Here is a 24,624-nt window from a genome sequence, read left to right as displayed (position 1 = left end):
CACAGATGGAAATGTAAGAAAATAGAAGCAGTTATCTAAGAGGTACAGAAGCTACTCAATGTGAATAAAAAAATATATACAAACATTAAGAATATAAGAGTAATATAGTTAATGAACCAATTATAGAATATTCAATAAATAAATGACTAATACTTCTGTAGAATTAGTATTATGATAAAACTTGCCCCTTATAGGAATATGAGAAATTCATACACATATAAATATATGGATATATAAATGACTGCATAAACATATGTCCTTCGTTAAAGAACCACAACAATGAAACCATTTCATCTAAAAATGTAAATATAAATATGAAATATATAATATATAAAACTAGACATACAAAAGGAGGGAAGGGGGAGAATGCAAAATTTAGATATACACACATAAGAAATCAATAAAAGAGCTATATATAACACCAATCTCAGAAATAAAACAGTTTATTAGATCATTGGCTAACATCTTCAGATGCAATATTAAGGCCAGCTGGGTGTAAAGTATTCATTTTAAATAGCCAATACATTTCACGCTTATTAAGTGAACCCATTCCGTCATATACGACGGGGGAGGAACCCAATCTATAGGTGTAACTCGAAAGCCCCTAAAATTCTTGTTGTGATATCGGGCTGTGTGACGGGAAACGCTGTGTCTCTCATATCTATTTGTGACATTAGAACGATGTTTGCTTAACCGTTCACTGAGCTGTTAGATTGTCCTACCAAAACACTGAAGGCCGCATGGGCACTCCAGTAAATATATCACAAAGGATGATGTAAAATTAAGGGAATACTTTAGGGTGAATGTCTCATTAGTGGCCGAGCTGGTAATCTGTGTCTTACGATGTTCAATAGCATCACAACACTTGCATCTGGCATGCCCACATCAGTATCTGCCCTTAGTAAGTGGATTCTCATTGGTAGTAGAAGAAGATCTTTATGACCTAAGTTTACTAGGGGCTAGGAGATTCTTGACAGTCCTAGCTCTTCTAAACATTATACCGGGTTTGCCTGTTAGGATCTTGCATAGAAAAGGATTGTTTTGCAATACAGGCCAATGTTTATTTATAATATCGCTAACAGACCTAAGTGATGAACTGAAAGTAGTGATAAAATTAGTCTGATAATTTCTCTACGTTTTGGAAGGGGATCCGGGTTTCAAACAATCTAGCTAGGTAAGTGTTCTTGCTCTGAACCGGGCAGCTGAGATAATATTGGTAGGGTATCCTTTATTCTTAAACCTAGTAAGAACAGCAGAACTGTCCAAAATGTATATTGTCCTTCCACTTACTGTAATGGAGACTCCCAAAGTCAAGAAGGTTTTCGTATACATTTTTTGTTTTTCTCCTATCAGTAAAAGGTCCGGATATTCAATCTGTTTGCCATTTGATTTCCCAGATAGTTCAATGCCGCAAGTGTTGGAATTTAAATAGGTTGTAAAGGACACGTGGTAGGTTTTAGGCCCGCCCCAAATGAATAACAAATCATCTATATAGCGCTCATAATAGATATTTTGAGACCACATATGTTTGTCATAGAGCCATAACTTTTCAAACTTCCCAATAAAAAGATTTGCATAGCTTGATGCCATCCTTGTCCCCATGGCTGTACCCTTCATCTGTATATAAAAAATAGAATTAAATTGAAAGAAATTGTGGTTCAATATAAAATCAATTCCCTCTAGAATAAATGCTTTTTGATTTTCTAGTAGTGAGGGGTCAGCTTGATGGAACAAATTGACTGCCGACACCCCCAGCTCATGTGAAATATTACAGGGCACTAACATCTAAAGTGGCTTATTGATATGAGTCTTTCCACTGAAGTGGAAGCAAATCTTCTATAAGTTTTGCAGAGTCCCTCAAATATGAGGGTAATTTAACCACGTATCTTTGTAATATGATATCTATATAATGCGAGAGATTATGTGTCATAGAGTTGATACCCGAAAATATCGGCTTCCCTGGAGGGTTATGAATGTCTTTGTGCACCTTAGAGAGGTGATAAAAAAGTGCCATGGTGGGATTCTTGATATCAAGAAAGGCCTTTTCTTTATCGTTCAGGACCCCCAAACAAAAAACTTTTTGTATAAGGGATCTATAGTGAATCAAATGCTCCTCAGAAGGGTCTATAGGGAGAGGGGGAGTAATTGTTGCGATCCAACAGGATACGATGGGCTTCCCCTCTATAGACTTCACGATCCTGAATTAACACCCCTCCCACCTTCTCAGCGCTATGAATAACTAGATCTAAGTTTCTCATTAGGGACTTGAGGACTTGTCTCTCTCTATAGGTGAAGTTGTTATTGGCGGACCTATTATTATTGTTTATTAATATAGCACCATTAATTCCATGGTGCTTTACATTTGGGGGTTACATACAGTACACAAAATATACAGGCAGATATAAAACTAACAGTGACCGACTGGCACAGTGGGGTAGAGGACCCTGCCCGCGAGGGCTTACAGTCTATGTTGGTTGAGTGATCTAAAGTCAGCAGCTACTAACAAATAGAATGCCTCTATGTTACTCCCCCTATCATGTATCGGGTAGAAATTGGACTTTGGTTTAAGGTGTGTATTAATGGGGGGGGGTATTGCCATGCCAGCTCCAATGTTGGCAATGGGGTTTGGCTCATGATATGTGTAGAAATCAATATTCCTTGTGTGAGACTCGGATTGGGTGGAACCCATATTTACAACAGCAAAGTGCCTTTTTAAGGTGAGCTTATGAATAAATGAGTTGAGATCCAGAAAGAGGTCTCATTAGGGCTTTGTGCCGGGCAAATAGATAGGCCTTTGGAAAGAAGGCTTATTTATGACTGGTTGAGGATGTGTCTAGACAATTTGAAGATACATGTGAACTGTTTTTGTTCTTCTTTCTGTTTGGACTTAGTCTCCCCACTGGATCGGGATCTACCCTTTTCTCCTCTTGTACCTCTCATATGTCTACGTCTGTGGGTGAGGGATAAGTTTCTTTTTCCAGTTTCCTTTTTTGGGGGACTGGTGTAAAGTAGTCTGAAATTTTGGTTAGAAGGGGCTTTTCTCGTGTATGGTACGCAGTCAAAGGTGTTAAGACTGGAGATAGGCCTAAAAAAAAGACACTGAAGAGATGGTATTATTTTGTGAGATGGTAGTGTGGAGCGGCAATTCCTCCGCAATAATGGCACTCTCATCTTGAGTAATAGATAAAGGGGTATAGTATATAGTAACAAGGGAGTCTTCCAGATCGACAACAGTGGACCGATGTTTCTAACAGATGGGTAGGTGAATTATGTGAAAAGGATAAGTCCCTACATAAATTGAATTCTGCTGGTGTGTGAAAGTATAGCAGGGGAGATGAAACTAAGGAGGGTGATTGGAAAGTGGTGGCTGGAAGAGAGAGAGATGTAATCTCTTTAGCATCTGTGAATTTGGGATCTTTCACCCTGATCGCAAGTATTGTTTTATTTCATGCATCCCAAAGTCCACCAGAACCTCCTCGTGCTGTTCCCCACAGCCCCCGTATCTGTAAAGGGGTTGTCCAGGTTATTTTAGTGCTGGGGCAGGAGACTGGGGAGGTAAAACCTTAAAGAACAAAAAACATACTAAAACATGTTCACCTATCACTGTCTGGTCCAGACCACTGTCCGGGGGCTTGTTCTGACTCACTTCCTGTGATCTGTCACTGATTGGCCTCAGCAGTCACATGTGGCGAGGACTTCTGCTGGACATGTGTTTTTTTTTTGGTTTTTTTTTAGGTTTCACCTAACCAGCCCTCCTGCCCTAGAACAAAATATTATGGACAACCCCTTTAACGTTGCAGGATGGCCCCATGCAACAAAATCACAAGAGTGATATTGTTCCTAGGACAGCAAATCCTAGGAGTGCAAATATAGCTATATATTGAATATCTCATAGATACAGTTATATTGCAGTATATTGGATAACCAATCATAAGATTGCAGGTTCAAGCCCCGTGGGTGGGAGTTAATCAAACTGTTTTGTAAAAAAAATAAATTAAAAAGTGTTCAAAATATAAATAAAAATAAATAAAAAAAAATTCAAATCACCTCCGCTTTCCTTAAAATTTAACCCCGCTTGTTAATCTATTATGGTGCTTTGGCTAGTGATTTGCTACAGCAGGGGTAGGCAACCTTTTCTGTTCGGCGTGCCGATTTAAATTAAAAAATCAAAGATGAGGTCCTCGGAGTGCCGGTCAATAATTGTAAAGCTGACGACACCTACACTAAAGTCATATAGCACAAACCACAACATAGAGGTGCTGTCATACTGTGCTCCCAGCCACATGCGTTTACTACTATTTGCCTGGATACACATGTTCTTTTCCTTTAGAAGCAATGTAAGTACATGCGTAACCCACAATTAGTGGTAATGTATGTGACTGGGAGCAGAGTAAGGTCATACCTGTAAAGAGCTGACACACAATGTACCTGTATGCTCCATCCAGTCCTTGGCCGTTAGTAACTTCAGTTTTCTGTAAGGGAGCGTTCACACTACCGTCGGTGTCCAACAGCTAGTGTCCGCTGCTAATGTCCGTTCAAAATCTTGTGCGGATATTAGTATCGGACACTAGCTGTGTCCGTGACATTTTGCATTAATTTAAACGGACACTGGGTGCGTTCTTTTACTGTCCGTGCCTGTCCTTAACTGTCCGTTCACAAAGATGTCCGACTTTTCAAGCGGACAGCAAAACCCGATATGTAGGTTTTTCTGTCCGCTTGAAAAGTCTGACATCTTTGGGAACGGACATTTAAGGACACCCACAAACAGTAAACGAACGCACCCGATGTCCATTTAAATCAATGCAAAATGTCACAGACACAGCTAGTGTCCGATACTAATATCCGCACAAGATTTTGAACAGACATTAGCAGCGGACACTAGCTGTCGGACACCAACAGTAGTGTGAACGCTCCCTAAGTGAAACGCAGATTAATTTGTCACTTTTAGTTCCTGGTGGTGCAATAACAGCAAAACCCCAGCCAGGAATTAATCGGTGTCACACTTACACCAAAGTGAATGCACTGGTGCCCAGGAACTGGATTTGGCTATAATTGCATCTAGTTACAGTGTCACCACCCAAAAGAATCACACTAAGGCCGAGGCCCCACATTACAAAAATGCAGCTTTTTTCATTGTAGATTTAGCTGCGTTTTTCTTTCCGTCAAAGCCAAGAATGGCTAGAAAACGAACGGGAAATATATAGGAAGCTTCTTATATGTCTCCCTCCTGCTCAATCTACTCCTGGCTTCGGCTCAAAAAAAAAACAGCAAAATCTGCAACGAAAAAAAGCTGTTTCTGCAATGTGGGGCTTTAGCCTAAGGCCCTCACGTTGTTGGAACACAGCTTTTTTTGTTACATATTTTGCTGTGTTTTTCTGAGCCTAAACCAGGAGTGGATTGAGCAGAAGGGAGACGTATAAGAAGCTTCCTATATATTTCCCATTACTTCTGTAGCCATTTTTAGCTTTGGTTGAAATAAACCGCATCAAAATCTGCAACAAAAACGCTGCGTTTCTGCAACATGGGGCCTCAGCCTTACGCCTCCTGCATACAAATGGCACGGATGTGGTTTCACTGACCTATATGTTAAAAAATGAATTGACAGGGCTGCAAATGCAGACAGATATAGGGGATGTATAGGACAGATATAGGGGATGTATAGGACAGATATAGGGGATGTATAGGACACATATAGGACCCGCTCCATAGTTTTCAGCTCTTTAATTTGGCCCAGATACACAGCCACAAAAAGAATGGCTTTATATATGGGTCAATTGAAATATATAGGTCCGTACTTTATCCACAGTTGTAGATAAGGAGTCTGGTCATGTATATTACAGGTTAACAACTCAATGTGCCTCATATTAATAGCAGTTAGAGATGAGCGAACAGTGTTCTATCGAACACATGTTCGATCGGATATCAGGGTGTTCGCCATGTTCGAATCGAATCGAACACCGCGTGGTAAAGTGCGCCAAAATTCGATTCCCCTCCCACCTTCCCTGGCGCCTTTTTTGCACGAATAACAGCGCAGGGGAGGTGGGACAGGAACTACGAAAACCGGGGGCATTGAAAAAAATTGGAAAAAGTCATTGGCTGCGGAAATCAGGTGACCTCCATTTTAGACGAATAGTGGATTTCAAATCCGGGTCATATGAGAATGTGAACTTTGTGACTATGAGACAGGGTTAGCTGTACAGGCAGGGATAGCTAGGGATAACCTTTATTTAGGGGGGAATGTTATTAAAAATAACTTTTTGGGGCTCTATCGGGTGTGTAATTGTGATTTTTGTGAGATAAACTTTTTCCCATAGGGATGCATTGGCCAGCGCTGATTGGCCGAATTCCGTACTCTGGCCAATCAGTGCTGGCCAATGCATTCTATTAGCTTGATGAAGCAGAGTGTGCACAAGGGTTCAAGCGCACCCTCGGCTCTGATGTAGCAGAGCCGAGGCTGCACAAGGGTTCAAGCGCAAGGAGAGCCGAGGGTGCACTTGAACCCTTGTGCACCCTTGGCTCTGCTACATCAGAGCCGAGGGTGCGCTTGAACCCTTGTGCACACTCTGCTTCATCAAGCTAATAGAATGCATTGGCCAGCGCTGATTGGCCAGAGTACGGAATTCGGCCAATCAGCACTGGCTCTGCTGGAGGAGGCGGAGTCTAAGATCGCTCCACACCAGTCTCCATTCAGGTCCGACCTTAGACTCCGCCTCCTCCAGCAGAGCCAGCGCTGATTGGCTGAATTCCGTACTCTGGCCAATCAGCACTGGCTAATGCATTGTATTGGCGTGATGAAGCAGTGCTGAATGTGTGTGCTTAGCACAGATCTTAGACTCCGCCTCCTCCAGCAGAGCCAGCGCTGATTGGTTGAGTTCTGTACTCTGGCCAATCAGCACTGGCCAATGCATTTCTATGGGGAAAAGTTAGCTTGCGAAAATCGCAAACTGACAGGGATTTCCATGAAATAAAGTGACTTTTATGCCCCCAGACATGCTTCCCCTGCTGTCCCAGTGTCATTCCAGGGTGTTGGTATCATTTCCTGGGGTGTCATAGTGGACTTGGTGACCCTCCAGACACGAATTTGGGTTTCCCCCTTAACGAGTTTATGTTCCCCATAGACTATAATGGGGTTCGAAACCCATTCGAACACTCGAACAGTGAGCGGCTGTTCGAATCGAATTTCGAACCTCGAACATTTTAGTGTTCGCTCATCTCTAATAGCAGTTAACCCCATCATGTCCCTCACATTAACCCCCTGTGTGCTTTACATAATTGACACTGATATGTGAGACATATGGAGGTAATAAGTGAACATTTTCATTATATAGGTCCTTCATTAGTACCCCCATATGTCTCACACCTCAGTAACCCTTATGTGAGCCACACAGGGTTAATGTGAGGCACATGATGGGGTTAACTGCTATTAATGTGAGGCACATGGAGTTACTAAAACTAAAGTAATAAAACCAAATGCCTGACATTCATAAGAATAGTTAGTAACACACGTACCTGGTGTTTTTACTTTCACTTTGCTTCTCCTCCTCAGGGCTGCAGACGGCAGGAGCTCCTCCTCACATGTACAGCAGGTCCAGGGAGCCCTTATCCTGTGCAGTGAGAGGCTCACCTCTGATTGGTGGCAGGGAGAGAAGGGGGCGTGTCCTACACCGCAGCTCTACCAGAGCACTGAAAGGACACTCTCTCTCTGAATTTAGTGTGAAGTCTCAGGCTGGCTGCCGTGCCAGCAAAATATGCCTCGCGTGCCAGTCTTGGCACGCGTGCCAGGGGTTGCCGACCCCTGTGCTACAGCATGGCGATTACCAGTGACCAGCAGAGGATTGCTGATATACATGACAGCAGGCACCATGTCTGGGGAGGAATCTTGCCCCATCCCCGCAAACCTGATCAACCAAAAGCAGCTTGTAATCACAGATCCAATATATAGCCCATCCAACTGTAACCGCGGTGGACAGTCTAAATTAACAAAAACTCTCTGTGCTGCTCTGTAAACTTCTGTCCAATGCATCTGTAGTGCCTGCTGACAACTTTTTTTTATTTTTATTTATCCACTCCCTCACCAAGCTCCATTCAGTGTCCTAAGTTACTTATGGAACCTCTGCTCAATTTTTTTTGACACAGGTTTTTTGTCCCTAATAATCTAATTTCTAGTTAAAATTAGTTAGAATTACTATATATACACTCACCGGCCACTTTATTAGGTACACCATGCTAGTAACGGGTTGGACCCCCTTTTGCCTTCAGAACTGCCTCAATTCTTCGTGGCATAGATTCAACAAGGTGCTGGAAGCATTCCTCAGAGATTTTGGTCCATATTGACATGATGGCATCACACAGTTGCCGCAGATTTGTCGGCTGCACATCCATGATGCGAATCTCCCGTTCCACCACATCCCAAAGATGCTCTATTGGATTGAGATCTGGTGACTGTGGAGGCCATTGGAGTACAGTGAACTCATTGTCATGTTCAAGAAACCAGTCTGAGATGATTCCAGCTTTATGACATGGCGCATTATCCTGCTGAAAGTAGCCATCAGATGTTGGGTACATTGTGGTCATAAATGGATGGACATGGTCAGCAACAATACTCAGGTAGGCTTTGGCGTTGCAACGATGCTCAATTGGTACCAAGGGGCCCAAAGAGTGCCAAGAAAATATTCCCCACACCATGACACCACCACCACCAGCCTGAACCGTTGATACAAGGCAGGATGGATCCATGCTTTCATTTTGTTGACGCCAAATTCTGATCCTACCATCCGAATGTCGCAGCAGAAATCGAGACTCATCAGACCAGGCAACGTTTTTCCAATCTTCAATTGTCCAATTTCGATGAGCTTGTGCAAATTGTAGCCTCAGTTTCCTGTTCTTGGCTGAAAGGAGTGGCACCCGGTGTGGTCTTCTGCTGCTGTAGCCCATCTGCCTCAAAGTTCGACGTACTGTGCGTTCAGAGATGCTCCTCTGGCTACCTTGGTTGTAACGGGTGGCTATTTGAGTCACTGTTGCCTTTCTATCAGCTCGAACCAGTCTGGCCATTCTCCTCTGACCTCAACAACGCATTTCCGCCCACAGAACTGCCGCTCACTGGATGTTTTTTCTTTTTCGGACCATTCTCTGTAAACCCTAGAGATGGTTGTGCGTGAAAATCCCAGTAGATCAGCAGTTTCTGAAATACTCAGACCAGCCCTTCTGGCACCAACAACCATGCCACGTTCAAAGGCACTCAAATCACCTTTCTTCCCCATACTGATGCTCGGTTTGAACTGCAGGAGATTGTCTTGACCATGTCTACATGCCTAAATGCACTGAGTTGCCGCCATGTGATTGGCTGATTAGAAATTAAGTGTTAACGAGCAGTTGGACAGGTGTACCTAATAAAGTGGCCGGTGAGTTATATATATATATATATATATATATATATATATATATATATATATGTATATAAATGTTTCTAACAATATCTATAGAAAATTTTTAGATAGCTTTTAGGACAGAGTCTTTTTTACTGTAATACACATTTATACTACAGTTAAAAATTTTTTGCACATGCTGTCTTCTTGCATGTGTGCTGTGGTGCTAATCGCTGGTCAGTGATATACATTACTGTCTGGAATCTGCTGAATTTTTAGCCGAAAATTAGCTTTTATGTCTGTTTTTTACTGTAGTACACTTTTATACTACAGTTAATTTTTTAGCACACAAGCTGACTCTTTGTCGTGCGTTCTGCAGCCATGAGCACTGGTCACTGGACATACATTACTGACCAGCATCTGTTCAATTTATAGCTGCAGGATTTTTTTTTTATAATAATCAAAATTTAGTTACAATTAGAATTCATATATATTCATATATATGTAGAAACTAGCTGGTACCCGCGACTTCGTCTGCGGTGATTGTAGAAGTGGGTATATACAGGCATGGGTAAGGTTTTCGTAGTGTGTATAAGGTATGGGATATGAAATGTAAGTTTGTATCTTGTTTTTGCTGTAATTCAGAGAATACGTGAGACTTTTGTGTTGAAGTTAAATTGTATTTGAGCTGCTATACGGTGTTGTGAGAAACTTTACATAGTGACTTTGGGACAGATGGCATTTTTTGATTTTCGTTTTTGACTCCCCTCCTTCTAAACTCCATAACTTTTTTATTTCTCCGCTCCCAGAGCCATATGAGGTCTTAATTTTTCCTGGGACAAATTTTTCTTCATGATGCCACCATTATTTATTGTATATAATGTACTGGGAAGCAGGGAAAAAATTCAGAATGGGGTGGATTTGAAGAAAAAATGCATTTCTGCGACTTTCTTACGGGCTTTGGTTTTACGGCGTTCACTGTGCAACCAAAATGACATGTCCCCTGTATTCTGTGTTTCGTTACGATTCCAGGGATTTATATGGTTTATTTACATTTTGACCCCTTAAAGGGGTTGTCCCATCACAAGGATCCTATCTATACTGCTTGTTAATGTGGATGTAAGACTTTTCCTAAATACACTGCTTCAGCAAAACTGCTTTGTTTGTCCACTATCTTACTTTATTAAATTTTTTGTGGCCACAGCCCTGACCTAGCTGCTCCTGAGTCAAATGATGTATCTGCTGCTCTTAGCCCCTCCTCCCTCCCCCCTAAGTGCAGGGGAGTGAGCCTGTGTATCTAGCTATTCCTGTGTCTACACCACGTGACCTAGCTTCCTGCTATCAGATAGGGGAGAGGAGCTGCTTTCATTTCTTCTGTTCTCCCAGTTATCAGGCTAGCTAATTCAGTTGTGTTCATTATGGCATAGACAGGCAGTCTCTGTATGTAACACAGAATGGAGTTGCTGCTGCCTGTACTTCATAGTCCAATGTGGGTGGGCGGAGCTACAGGCGAATTTGGGGGCGGGGCTAAACGACAGGTTGCCTGTGAAACCCCGCCCACCAAATGATGCAAGAAACCAGGAAGAAAGAAGATTTTACAAGAGTGAAGACTGCTGAGTATGTGAGGTGGGAATACCCCTTTAAAAAAAATCCAAAACTGTGTTTAAAAATTATTTTTTGAAAAGTCGCCATATTCCGACAGCCGTAACTTTTTTATACGTGCGTGTACGGGGATGTATAGGGCGTCTTTTTTTGCGGGACCGGGTGTACTTTGTAGTTCTACCATTTTCGGGAAATGTTATTGCTTTGATCACTTTTTATTCAAATTTTTATCAGAATCAAAACAGTGAAAAAATGGCGGTTTGGCACTTTTGACCATTTTTCCCGCTACGGCGTTTACCGAACAGGAAAAATATTTGTATAGCTTTGTAGAGCGGGCGATTTCGGACGCGGGGATACCTAACATGTATGTGTTTCACAGTTTTTAACTACATTTATATGTGTTCTAGGGAAAGGGGGGTGATTTGAATTTTTAATCCTTTTTATTTATTTATTTTTACTTTTTTTAAACTTTTTTTTTGCATTTATTAGACCGCCTAGGGGTATTGACATGGATGGGCGGTGTCGCGGATTGTCAGAGCGGTGGGGGTCGGCAAACATGGCTGCTCCGGACCGTTAAAGAGAGCCTCCTGGAGTATCGTTAAGGTGAGTGGCAAAGTGGTAAAGTATATGTAAATGAGATTGTGTGGGGTTAGGGGCTAGGCTGTAGAGGGCAATATGAATGTTGTGGCTTGCTATGGTCCAAAGTGTGTGAGATTGCAGAGATGGTGGTGTGAGTTTGGGTTTTGTGGGGGTCCTGGCACAAACGTATGTGCGCTATTGTGACGAAAAGTAGCCTATTGCGCAATCGGGTGTATTAAATATGTTTGTGGAAAATTTCAGCCAAATCGGTGGAGCAGTTTTTCTGTGATTGAGGAACAAACATCCGAACATCCAAACACACAAACTCACAAACTTTCACATATAATATTAATAGGATACATAGTGTCTATCTATAGAACTACAAAGTGTAGTGAATCCCATCCCACATTGCAGAAAGATACATGCAGCGGAACCATTGCGTTTTTGGAAATTGCAGCATGTCAATTATACTTATGGAAATGCCTGGAGGTTTCCCTATAAATATAATTGAAGCAGAAAGTCCGCAGAGGATTCCTCTGTGGACTTTCTGTGAAAAGCGCTGGGGGAAAAAACTGCAATGCATTTCCGAGGCAGTATTGCCCACAGTAATTTTTTTGCTGCAGTCTGCCACAGCCTTATAGTCTTTACGGCATAAGTTTGGAAACCCCTGGTCAAAATGACTGTTATTGTGAACAGTTAAGCAAGTTCAAGACAAAATGATCTTCAAAAGGTATAGCATTACAGATGACACATTCCTAATGTACTTTTTGGATATATATATATATATATATATATATATATATATATATATATATACACACACACAGTACAGACCAAAAGTTTGGACACACCTTCTCATTCAAAGAGTTTTCTGTATTTTCATGACAATGAAAATTGTAGATTCACGCTGAAGGCATCAAAACTATGAATTAACACATGTAGAATTATATACTTAACAAAAAAAGTGTGAAACAACTGAAAATGTGTCTTATATTCTAGATTCTTCAAAGTAGCCACCTTTTGCTTTGATTCCTGCTTTACACACTCTTGCCATTTTCTTGATGAGCTTCAAGAGGTAGTCACCTGAAATGGTCTTCCAACAGTCTTGAAGGAGTTCCCAGAGATGCTTAGCACTCTGTGGTCCAGCTCACCCCAAACCATCTCGATTGGGTTCAGGTCTGGTGACTGTGGAGGCCAGGTCATCTAGTGTAGCATCCCATCACTCTCCTTCTTGGTCAAATAGCTCTTACACAGCCTGGAGGTGTGTTTGAGGTCATTGTCCTGTTGAAAAATAAATGATGGTCCAACTAAACGCAAACCGGATGGAATAGCATGCCGCTGCAAGATGCTGTGGTAGCCATGCTGGTTCACTATGCCTTCAATTTTGAATAAATCCCCAACAGTGTCACCAGCAAAGCACCCCCACACCTCCTCCTCTATGCTTCACAGTGGGAACCAGGCATGTAGAGTCCATCCGTTCACCTTTTCTGCGTCGCACAAAGACACGGTGGTTGGAACCAAAGATCTCAAATTTGGACTCATCAGACCAAAGCACAGATTTCCACTGGTCTAATGTAGCAGCTATTTTACCATGAAGGCCTGCTGCACAAAGTCTCCTCTTAACAGTTGTTGTAGAGATATGTCTGCTGCTAGAATGCTGTGTGGCATTGACCTGCTCTCTAATCTGAGCTGCTGTTAACCTGCGATTTCTGAGGCTGGTGACTCGGATGACCTTATCCTGCGCAGCAGAGGTGACTCTTGGTCTTCCTTTCCTGGGGCAGTCCTCATGTGAGCCAGTTTCTTTGTAGCGCTTGATGGTTTTTGCAACTGCACTTGGGGAGACTTTCAAAGTTTTTCCAATTTTTCGGACTGACTGACCTTCATTTCTTAAAGTAATGATGGCCACTCGTTTTTGTTTACTTAGCTGCTTTTATCTTGCCATAATACAAATTCTAACAGTCTATTCAGTAGGACTATCAGCTGTGTATCCAACTGACTTCTGCACAACACAACTGATTGTCCCAACCCCATTTATAAGGCAAGAAGTCCCACTTATTAAACCTGACAGGGCACACCTGTGAAGTGAAAACCATTCCTGGTGACTACCTCTTGAAGCTCATCAAGAGAATGTCAAGAGTGTGTAAAGCAGGAATCAAAGCAAAAGGTGGCTACTTTGAAGAACCTAGAATATGACATATTTTCAGTTGTTTCACACTTTTTTGTTAAGGGAGCGTTCACACTACTGTCATTGTCCGACAGGTAGTGTCCACTGCTAGTGTCCGTTCAAAATCTCGCACGGACACTAGCTGTGTACGTGACACTTTTCATTCATTTAAATGGCGATCGGGTGCATTCTTTTGCACTCCGTGCCTGTCCTTAACTGTATGTTTGTAAAGATGTCCGACTTTTCAAGCGGACAGCAAAACCCGACATGTAGGTTTTTTCTGTCCGCTTGAAAAGTCGGACATCTTTACAAACGGACAGTTAAGGACAGGCACGGAGTGCAAAAGAACGCACCCGATCGCCATTTAAATGAATGAAAAATGTCACGGACACAGCTAGTGTCCGCTGCTAATGTCCGTGCGAGATTTTGAACGGACACGACATTAGCAGCGGACACTACCTGTCAGACACTGACGGTAGTGTGAACGCCCCCTAAGTATATAATTCCACATGTGTTAATTCATAGTTTTGATGCCTTCAGTGTGAATCTACAGTTTTCATAGTCATGAAAATACAGAAAACTCTTTGAATGAGAAGCTGTGTCAAAACTTTTGGTCTGTACTGTATATATATATTCATATCTTACATTTTCAAAATAACAAAAAATGAAAATGGTCCGAAGCGAAAGTTTTGGCTCCCTGCATGGTTAATATCTAGAAGTACCCATTTTGGCAAGTATCAGTTTGAAAATGCTTTTTGTAGCCAGCCAAGAGTCTTTCAATTCTTGTTTGAGGTATTTTCATCCATTCTTCCTTGGAAAAGTCTTCTAGTTCTGTGAGATACCTGAGTCATTTTGCATGCACTGCTGTTTTGAGGTCTAGCCACAGAATTTCAATGATGTTCAGATCAGGGGACTGAGGGCCATGTTAAAACCTTCAGCTTGTGCCTTTTTAGGTAGTTTATGGTGGATTTTGCTGTGTGTTTATCATCATTATCCATTTGTAGAAGCCATCCTCATCCTTCTCCTCTTTTCATTTTCAGCTTTCTTACAAGATGGTGTTTTGTTTGCTTCACGAATTTGTTTCATTGAATCTATTCTTCCTTCTACCTGTGAAATGTTGCCCGTACCTTTGGCTGCAACACAACCCCAAAGCATGATTGATCCACTGCCATGCTTAATGGTTGGGAATATGTTCTTTTCCTGAAAGTCTGTTCCCTTTTTTCTCCAAACATACCTTTTGTAATTGTGGCCAAAGAGTTCTATTTTAACCTCATCGGTCCACAGGACTTGTTTCCTTCATTAGGCTTGTTTAAATGTTCATTTGCAAACTTCTGATGCTGAATTTTATGGTGAAGACGCAGAAGAGGTTTTCTTCTGATGGCTCTTCTATGAAGGCCATATTTGTGCAGGTATCACCAAGCAGTAGAACAATGTACTACAACTCTAGAATCTGCAAATCTTCCTGAAGGTCTTTGTCCTATGAGCAGCTGTCTCTTAAATGTTGCTTGGTCTTCCAGACCTTATCTTGACCTCCACAGTTCCTGGTAACTGCCATTTCTTAATTACATATCGAACTGAGGAAAGGGCAACTTGAGAAGGCTTTTCTATCTTCTTATCTCCTTCTCTTGCTTTGTGGGCTTCCACCATTTTCATTTTCAGAGTGCTAGGCAGCTGCTTAAAAGAACCCATGGCTGCTGTTTTTTGGGCACAAGGTTAGAGGAGGCTGGGGATTTATAAAGCTGTAAAATTTGCATCAATTGGCCTTTCCTAATGATGACAGTGAACAAGCCATAACCCTAACTAGCTAATGAAGGTCTGTGACCTTGGTTAGTTATCTGAGCACATAAATCTACAAGGGTTCCCAAACTTTTGCAAGGTACTCCTTTCCCTTTTTCACTCTAAGGGCCCCTTCACACGGCGTAAGTGCGCTGCTCATTTAGACACGTATACACGTGTCCGAGCGCGGCGCTTCAAAACAGAGCCCATTGATTTCAATGGGCTCTGTTTTGAAGCGCCGCACTTGGACACGTGTATACGTGTCTAAATGAGCGGTGCGCTTACGCTGTGTGAAGGGACCCTGAAATTGTGCTCAAATATAATAATACACTGATATTGCTTAACATTATAGACAAGTGTGTTTAATCTTTAACTTTATTCCTTTTAAAGATCATTTCATCTTCGACTTGCTTAACTGTTCACAATAACAGTCATTTTGACCAGGAGTGTCCAAACTTTTGCATGCCACTGTATAATTTCATATTGGATGCTAGTATCTATCTTACATATTGTCTATAAATATATATTTGAATACTGAAATGCTAGACGTTGCATTTGCTTAATAGTCACACGGTGTATTTATATTAATAGCCATATATATTGATCAACTCTCTTAGTGTATTGTGAGTTCTATTTTGGTCATTTCACTGAGTCTCTTTTAGCTTGATACAGTAGATATATGCCTTTGCAAATACTTGCATATACCATCATCACTCCCACTCTGTGCAAAACTAGTATGTTGCAATGAGCATATAATTAGCACTCAGTGCCACAATAGTACGAAACTATAATGCACAATGGGCACAAAAACTGTTCCTGCGGCATTACTTCCAGTACTCAGGTACTTAAACAGCCAAGGGCTGGAACCAGCCGCCAGAGTCGGAAGGTACTCTGACTCTAGTGGATTAGTCCCATGGATGTCATGATCAATAGCGATCATGGCATCCAGGTGGTCTGGGACCAAGATCGCCTCACACTGTTCCCCTCGGACACCTCCTTGATAGGATCCTACTGACTGCTTATAACAATAAAAAGTGATCAAAAAGTATACATACCAAACATCGGTATCAATAAAAAGTACAATTTGCCTTGCAAATAAAAAGCCCTGACATATCTCTGTCAACAATACAGTAAAAAAGTTATAGGCATCAGGATATGGTGACCCCAGGAAAATCGTTCATTTTCAAAAAGTGACCTTTTATTTCTAAAAGTGACAAAACATAATAAAGCCAAAATAAATATGGTATTGTCATAATCGTAATGACCCACCCCACAGAAAAAAGAAAATGCAAAAATTTAAATTGTGAGATTTTTTTCACATGTGCCCCCCCAAAAGTAAATAAAACCTAATCAAAGCTTTATATATACCCCAAAATGATGACAAATGAAAGTACAGCTCATCACGCAAAGAATAAGCCCTTATATAGCTATGTTGACAGAAAATTTTTTAAAAAAATTATGAATTTTGGAAGGCAGGGAGGGAAAATATGAAAAAATTTGACGAGCAATAATGTACAAACTACCCTGCATCCTCAAGGGGTTAAATTACACCAATACCTGCCCACTAAGGGCTCGTTCACATCAGCGTTCATCTGTCCTTATTGCAGGTTTCCGTTTCCTGCATAAAACAGATGCAGGAGACGGAAGCCTGCAGGAGTCTCTCTCACCCATTCATTTGAATGGGTGAGAAAGCTGTCCGGCCGTGAGCGGCAGTGAGCGTTTTGCGCTCTCCGCCGCGAAACCGGGTTTTATAATCCGGACACAGAGTCGGACATGCACTACTCTGTGTCCGGATTAAAAAATCCGGTTTCGCGGCGGAGAGCCTAAAACGCTCACCGCCGCTCACGGCCAGACCCGGTCTATGGTTTCCGTCTTCTGCCATGCAGAAGACGGAAACCATAGAACAGAGACATGAACGCAGGTGTGAACCTAGTGTAAGACGGCATGGTACAGCATTAAAATGTCCAAACTGTGTGCGAGTAGCTCAGAGCACACCTACTAGTTTAGGGTTTATGAAGGAAGGGACAACAGAATTGAGCTCTCAGAGTGCCCCCCAATCCTTGGAGTTAGTGGGAAAACAGTGTGGGATTTGCTGCACCAGGGTTATCACCTATATGTGGATAACTTCTACACCAACTAGAAAGAGAAATGACAGCAGCAAAATATGAAATAAAGGATATTAAAACTTAACTTTTATTCTAGCTATGATAAGTGTCTTAAAATAATATAAATAAAATAATAGGTAAAAACCTATTTCACACATTTTGGATAGTTATACAAAAGGTAAGGTTTCCCCTAACCCTCACTACTAAATAGATTTCTATGCCAGGCTGACCATAAAATATATTTTATACTCAAATGTAAAATATATATGGTTTTAAATTGCCCAACTAGTCATTCTATAGTAGCGTAATATATAACACACCGTATTTTGCGGACTATAAGGCGCACTGGACTATAAGGCGCATTACCCATGAGCGCCTTATAGTCCTGTTTAGGTTCATATATAAGGCGCACCGGACTATAAGGCGCAGCGCTGTCCGGTGCGCCTTATATGTGATTGAAAGCGGCGGCACGAAGACTTTGCCGGCGGCCGCTTAACCACCCGCGTGCCAGCCGCTTCTATTCATTTCAATGGCACGCTTCCATTGAAATGAATGGAAGCGCTCGGCACATGAGGAGTTAAGCGGCGGCCACCGGCAAAGTCTGCGTGCCGCTTCCATACATTGCAATGGGAGTGTGCTATTCGAATAGTATTCACTCATCTCTAACTTCAATTGTAAGAAGTTACAATTGAAGTTAGAGATGAGCAAATACTATTCGAATAGCACGCTCCCATTGCAATGTATGGAAGCGGCACGCAGACTTTGCCGCCGGCGGCCGCTTAACTCCTCGCGTGCCGCCGCTTCCATCCATATATAAGGCGCACCGGACTATAAGGCGCACTTTCGATTTCTGAGGAAATCGTAGGATTTTATGTGCGCCTTATAGTCCCGAAAATACGGTACTATGATAAATTCTTTGAGGGGTCTAGTTTACAAAATGGAGTCACATATGGGGGGATTCCACAGTTTTGGCACCTTGATGGCTCTGCAAATGGAACATGGTGCTTTAAAACTATTCCAGTAAAATCTGTCCTCCAAAAGCCAATTAGCACTCTTTCTGTTTCAATCACTGCCATGTGCCCGTACATCAGTGTACCACCGCATATGGGGTATTGCTGTGGTCAGGAGAAATTGTTTAACAAACTATGGGGTAAAATTTCTACTTTAACCCCAAAATTTTCATTTTCACGAGGAGATAAAGTTACATTTTATTGTAAAAAAAAAATACATTTTCCATTTTCATGTCCCGATTGTAAAAAATTCTGCTTGGGGTCAAACTGCTCACTATACCCCTTGATAAATTAATTGAGGGGTTTAGTTTGAAAAATGGGGTCACTTCTTGGGGGTTTGTACTGTTCTGCTACTTCAGGGGCTCTGCAAATGCAACATGACACCTGGAAATTATTCCAGTAAAATTTGCTCTCCCAAATCCCAATGGCACTCCTTACTTTCTGCATCCTGCTGTGTGAGCTGAAAGGGTTAAGAAACTTCTAGGGCCAAGTTCCCATGTTGCAAAAACGCCATGGCAAAAAAGCATACTATGTAAGCGGCCACAAGAAAATGGCCGCAGACATGTGCAGTCGGCTCTGCCCTATGGGAGAGCTGACTGCGCATGTGTGAATTTTAAATCCAGAAGAACCTAACGGAAGAAGACATCGAGGGGGTGTGTGCCAGAAGAAGACAGAGGCCGGTACTGGAGCGTTCTCTTGCAGCATTGTGGACGCCCCCAGTGCTGTTTGAGCGCTGGGGAACGCCCCCAGTGCTGTGAAAAAACTAATTTACATACTGAAGAAAACTGGGGTATCTACGGAATGGCGTTGCGTTGAAGACTTCTAAAGGTAGGAGAAGTACAGCTTTTCTTAAGGCTATTCCTACGTGTTCGGGAGAAAAAATGGGATTCAAATGATTGAATCCCATTAATTTTTAAAGTTTTAAGTTTTTACTTTTAAGTTTAGTTCCACTAGGGGACTTTATTACATAACACTGATGCTTTGCAGTGATTATACCTGTCAGTCTTAGGGGGAGTTCACACGGAGTAATGTGCCGCGTGATGTGGCACGTATACCGCGTGTGAGATTTTGAGCGCCGTATACGCTCCCATTGATTTCAATGAGAGCCTGGATCGTATACGCCGCATTATTTTGTGGTCATGATTTTGCGGCCACAAAATCACGGCCGCAAAATAACACGGCGTATACGATCATCTCTCCCATTGAAATCAATGGGAGCATTTACGGCGCGCAAAGTCTCACACGCCGTATACGTGCCACATCACGCGGCACGTTACTCCGTGTGAACGCACCCTTAGGGTCCATTCACACGGAGTAACGTGCCGCGTGACCTGGCACGTATACGGCGTGTGAGATTTTGAGCACCGTAACAGCTCCCATTGATTTCAATGGGAGCCTGGATCGTATACGCAAAATCACGGCCGGTATACGTGCCAGGTGACGCGGCACGTTACTCCGTGTGAATGGACCCTAAGATAGGACAGTCAGTAGTGACTGCAGAATCTAAGGGGTCAGTGGTGCTGATTGCTACTCTCAACCTGCTCACTATTTGACACTATGTCCCTACTTGTAGCTGTTAGTGAGAGAAGGGGGAAGCCTAAAATGCCTTTTCAGATCCTAATCAAAAGTGACAGGATGTGATTAAAATGGTACCACTAAAAAATGCAGCTTTTCCCACAAAAATTAAGCTCACATACAGCTATACTGTTGGAACAATAAAATTGTTAGGTCTGTCATAATATATTGTAGCAGTAATTAAACATTGTACTGCAGTTTTTTCGAACCCTCTCTTCTACACTTCTGAGGCTGTTTTTACAACTGCATCAGAGTCACTGTTGGAGACGGTGTCACTGATTCTACCCAAAATCAGCACAGAGAAAAGTCGATTTCAGTATAAAAACAACAGAAACATGACACACAATTACAGTCTATGGGGTCAGCAGGTGTCTACGGGTAACCGCTATTTGAGCGAATGGGCTCTCTATCGTTCGGATCTCCTGGCAGACCAGAACAATGAAGATCCTGATTACAAGTGTGAACTTATCCTTACACTTTTCCATATTAAATTATTTAATTCGAGATCTCTTCATTTTCCGCCGTGTGAACATACCCTTAGTAATACCCAACGAAAAACTAGTACCTTTATACAAGCTGCTGTTCAATACTATGATTTCATAGCTCCCCCTTGGGGATACCTGGGGTTGGACACCTGAAGATCTATCTGCAGCCTGCATTGGCTATGTAAAAAAAGATCCCAGTCTCAGTCTGTTCAGTAGTTCTGCTATTAAAGCACAATAGTGTTGTCCTAAAAGTGACCTTTGTCATAGAGACGCACAGCATAATGTATTAGCATACAGGGTTATGCTAATCTATTATAAGAGTAAAATAAAGTTGTATTTCCTTAATGGGATTTTAAAAAAGGTAATAAAATAGGCATTTAAAATGCCATGTAGTATAAAATCCATATTATTATGCACACATGGCATAAAAACACATTCATTATATATCCACATGACCATAACAATCTGAAGAACTACTACAATAGGTTATTCAGTGCAAAAATTAATAGTATGAAATAGGAAAAAAAAGCAATATAAAAACAATTTTTTTCTATATTTGCACAACAATAAAGAGTGTCATATGACTATAAATGACACTGTTATTAATTTCTTCTGCATGCAGCCAGGTACCAGGGCTCATACAGCTACTTCCATAAAACAATAAAAAAGTTATGGCTATTGAAATGTTGAGATGCAAAAGTAACTGTGTCTGGTCATTATAACCCTTTCAGCTACCATATAGTATATAAATATGTTTACCTGTATATAAAATTGTATACCTTTTTAGATGGACACATTTGAAATTTCTATTTAAAAATTCTGCATTCAATTAACAGTTGCAAAACTTTTTTTGTGAACATAGTATAACCCACCTATGTGAATAAAGGCAACAGTTTACAATAATACATATACAGGCTGGATACATATCTGTTTTGGAATCGCCATAGGACTCCGCCTAAAATCAACAGAGAGAAAAGTCCTGCAAGGTCCTATAACAGTCTTTGGGGCCCGTGGGCTTCCACAGGTAACCGCTTTTTAAGCGGACAGGGTCTCTGTGTTTTGGGTCCCCATGCAGACCCAAACTACGGAGACCCGTACATTAGTGTGAACCTACTGACACGTTTCCAAATCAGAAAAATGTGAGAGAATCAGAAACACGGTCCAACATATTTTACGTCATAAGACTCTTTCTCCATTGACACATCAGCCTCATATAGTTGACACACATAACTATTTAGCTGCAAAACGTTGTACAACTAATGATGTAATTCTAACATCACGATCTAGAAATGGCTGCTGAGAAATATCAACAATTACATGTTTGCGGCCACCTTTGGTATTATCAGCCTAGAACATAGAGGTATTATCAGCCTAGAACATAGAGGTATTATCAGCCTAGAACATAGAGGTATTATCAGCCTAGAACATAGAGGTATTATCAGCCTAGAACATAGAAGGAGCTAAATTGTATCTCAGACAGTAGTTACAGAACAGACACATTCTATACTGGCTATACTTGCCATCTTTCTACGTATCTCATTAAGCTAGATTTTAGATGATTTGACAGCTATCACTCCCTTCCCCCATGAACATGTTTGGCTCAGTAGAATATGCATATTATTTCAACATGGACAGGATTTAATCCCAGTTTCTCTGCTGCCACTGATCTCAAGATGAAACACAGGACCCAAGCAGTGAAAATTCAACCTGTCTGACCTTTGTTTTCCTTCATGGCAGACATATGAGGCCGTCTACCAAAATCTACTGTTCACAACTTGAAAAATTTTACAAATGATGCAATGTCATTGAAAAAGCACATAACATTTTCAACAAAGTCCTCCTGGATGCCGCACTTTATAACATTTCAACCAACAATCACACAAAGCCCAATTTTAGACAGCCATGAAATGACTGCAAGACCTGCACCCCAGTGGTTCCAATGAACCACATTTACATAGCCTCAGTGGTCTGTGCTGATCTAAGCTTAGTTTAGTAAAACCACAGGTACTTATAATAATGTGACCACATTATAGTCATATGACTCTGGCCTTTAGCTGTGATTGTACAATTCCTTTGCCTGGTATAACGGTACAATATGCTATAAACATAGCAGCTACTATCATTCAAGTGCTTCTGGAGCTTCTCAGAACTGAGATAAAGTAGATCAAGGGGCCTGACATTTTCTGGAGACCCTATCAGAAACTAAAAACCATCAGTCTAAACCCAGCCTCCAATAGCTGATGACAGGGAACAATAGACTGCATTACAGAACACATAGGTAAGGTTTCCATAAAGTAAATCACAGTCACATTACACAAATATATGATGTAGTGAAGAGTTAAAGGCTTTGTGAACACATAGCCAAAGGTAGTTCTAAAACACTAGCATAATCCTATATAATCCTCTCGACCAAATCCATTTTACAACTACAATATAGAACTAATGGACAAAGCAGCATACAGTGAAAATAGGACAGTCTGTAAACTACTAACACACAGAGCTGGACCATAGCAGCAGGTATAAGAAGGTAACACACTGGAGGGGGGATAGATTAGATAGATAGATAGATAGATAGATAGATAGATAGATAGATAGATAGATAAATAGATATGCATGTATGGGATACATAGATAGATATGTATGGGATAGATAGCTAGATAGCTAGATAGATAGATAGATAGATAGATAGATAGATAGATAGATAGAGAGATAGGAGATAGATAGATAGATAGATAGATAGAGAGATAGATAGATAGATAGATAGATAGATAGATAGATAGATAGATATGGGATAGATAGATAGATAGATAGATAGATAATAGACAGATAAGATATATTTGGGCTAGACAGATGGAACAGACAGTAGCAGTTTCCTTCAGCACAGCTCTGTATCTATGGGTAGTATTCAGCCCATGTAGCATTGAGTACTGTGAGAGCTTGGCTCCAGGCTGGCAGGCAGGGTACCCACTAGCCACCTCTATGTTCTATGCCTAGCGCTGATGTTTGGGCAGCCCCAGCTTACAGTGTGGTGAATAAAGAGAATAATGAAGTGAAACAATCTGCCAACTTCATGGTGCCCTCCCTGAAAACTTCAGTGCCAGCAAAATGCGTAGTGCAGAAGAAGCTCCGTCCACTGCACCCATCACCCACCGCCCTCCATCCCTCACCAGCGCACACACCAATATGACAGGTAACGAGGAAGCACAGGCAAACTTCACAGCAACGCGCCTACGTGTTACCAGCCAGTCAGTCAGTCACCCCGAGCCGCTCCACACAGGGTTAACCGCAATGCACTGCAGCAAGAGAAAGCAGGAGCAGACGAGCAAGAAGCCGGCTGAGGTCGGAGGACGCCACACACCGAGCTGGCACCGCGCTCCTCCGTGGGTACAAGGGCAGTAGTATCCGGGGGATTACCGGCGGGCGGGCGGGCGGCAGCTGCTGTCTCCTGTCCTTCTAGCTGGAGATGTGTGTCACAGGAGGATGAGGAGGAGGGAAGGCGCGGAGGCTCTCCTTGTTACTGGTCACTGCCACCTTTTGACCAGCCCGTGTGTGCCTGTCACTGCTGCAGACGTGCCGTCATTCACAGGGACTGCCACTCTCGTTGGCAGCCGGGCCATAAGATCATTATCCGGATCATGGCCTCTTCCCCTCCTGCTCAATCCTTCTGCCAACTCCTCCTCCTCCCAATTCCTTCTTGGTTTTATTTTTAATCCTGCTGTCTGTAGTTTTCCTGTGCTCTGCCACTTCCCCCGTACACAGGGTGCCAGCACCACACCTCCTCCATACTTTACCTCAGCACACAGCCAACTCCTGATACAGCCCCTTGTTACCTGTGTGATGTGACCTGCTGCTGGCATGACCGTGCCATGTATTACCAATAAGCACTGGCATCTGGCCAGAAATAAAAATCTGCTACTATTCCCATTTCTTCCCATTTGTTCTCATTTCCGTTTTATATAGTTC

At 41.9% G+C, this 24,624-nt stretch overlaps 1 protein-coding gene across 2 annotated transcripts in view; it reads right to left on the bottom strand.

The window, feature by feature from the left end:
- The window catches only part of SMARCA2 (SWI/SNF related BAF chromatin remodeling complex subunit ATPase 2), a 196,968-nt gene extending 172,608 nt beyond the window's left edge, over window positions 1-24,360 (bottom strand). Inside the window, exon 1 of one of the 2 annotated variants that reach the window (XM_075278718.1) lies at window positions 24,020-24,360. The gene's annotated coding sequence lies outside the window, so the exon portion shown is untranslated. The remainder of the gene's footprint in view (window positions 1-24,019) is intronic. The other variant, XM_075278726.1, reaches the window with a different exon arrangement.
- Between the last annotated feature and the right edge of the window lie 264 nt (window positions 24,361-24,624).

Source organism: Leptodactylus fuscus, chromosome 1 (genome assembly GCF_031893055.1).
Source record: "Leptodactylus fuscus isolate aLepFus1 chromosome 1, aLepFus1.hap2, whole genome shotgun sequence".
Classification (NCBI taxonomy): Eukaryota; Metazoa; Chordata; class Amphibia; order Anura; family Leptodactylidae; genus Leptodactylus; species Leptodactylus fuscus.
The sequence above is the reverse complement of the archived record's forward strand: the minus strand, read 5'-3'. Positions and strand labels throughout refer to the sequence as shown.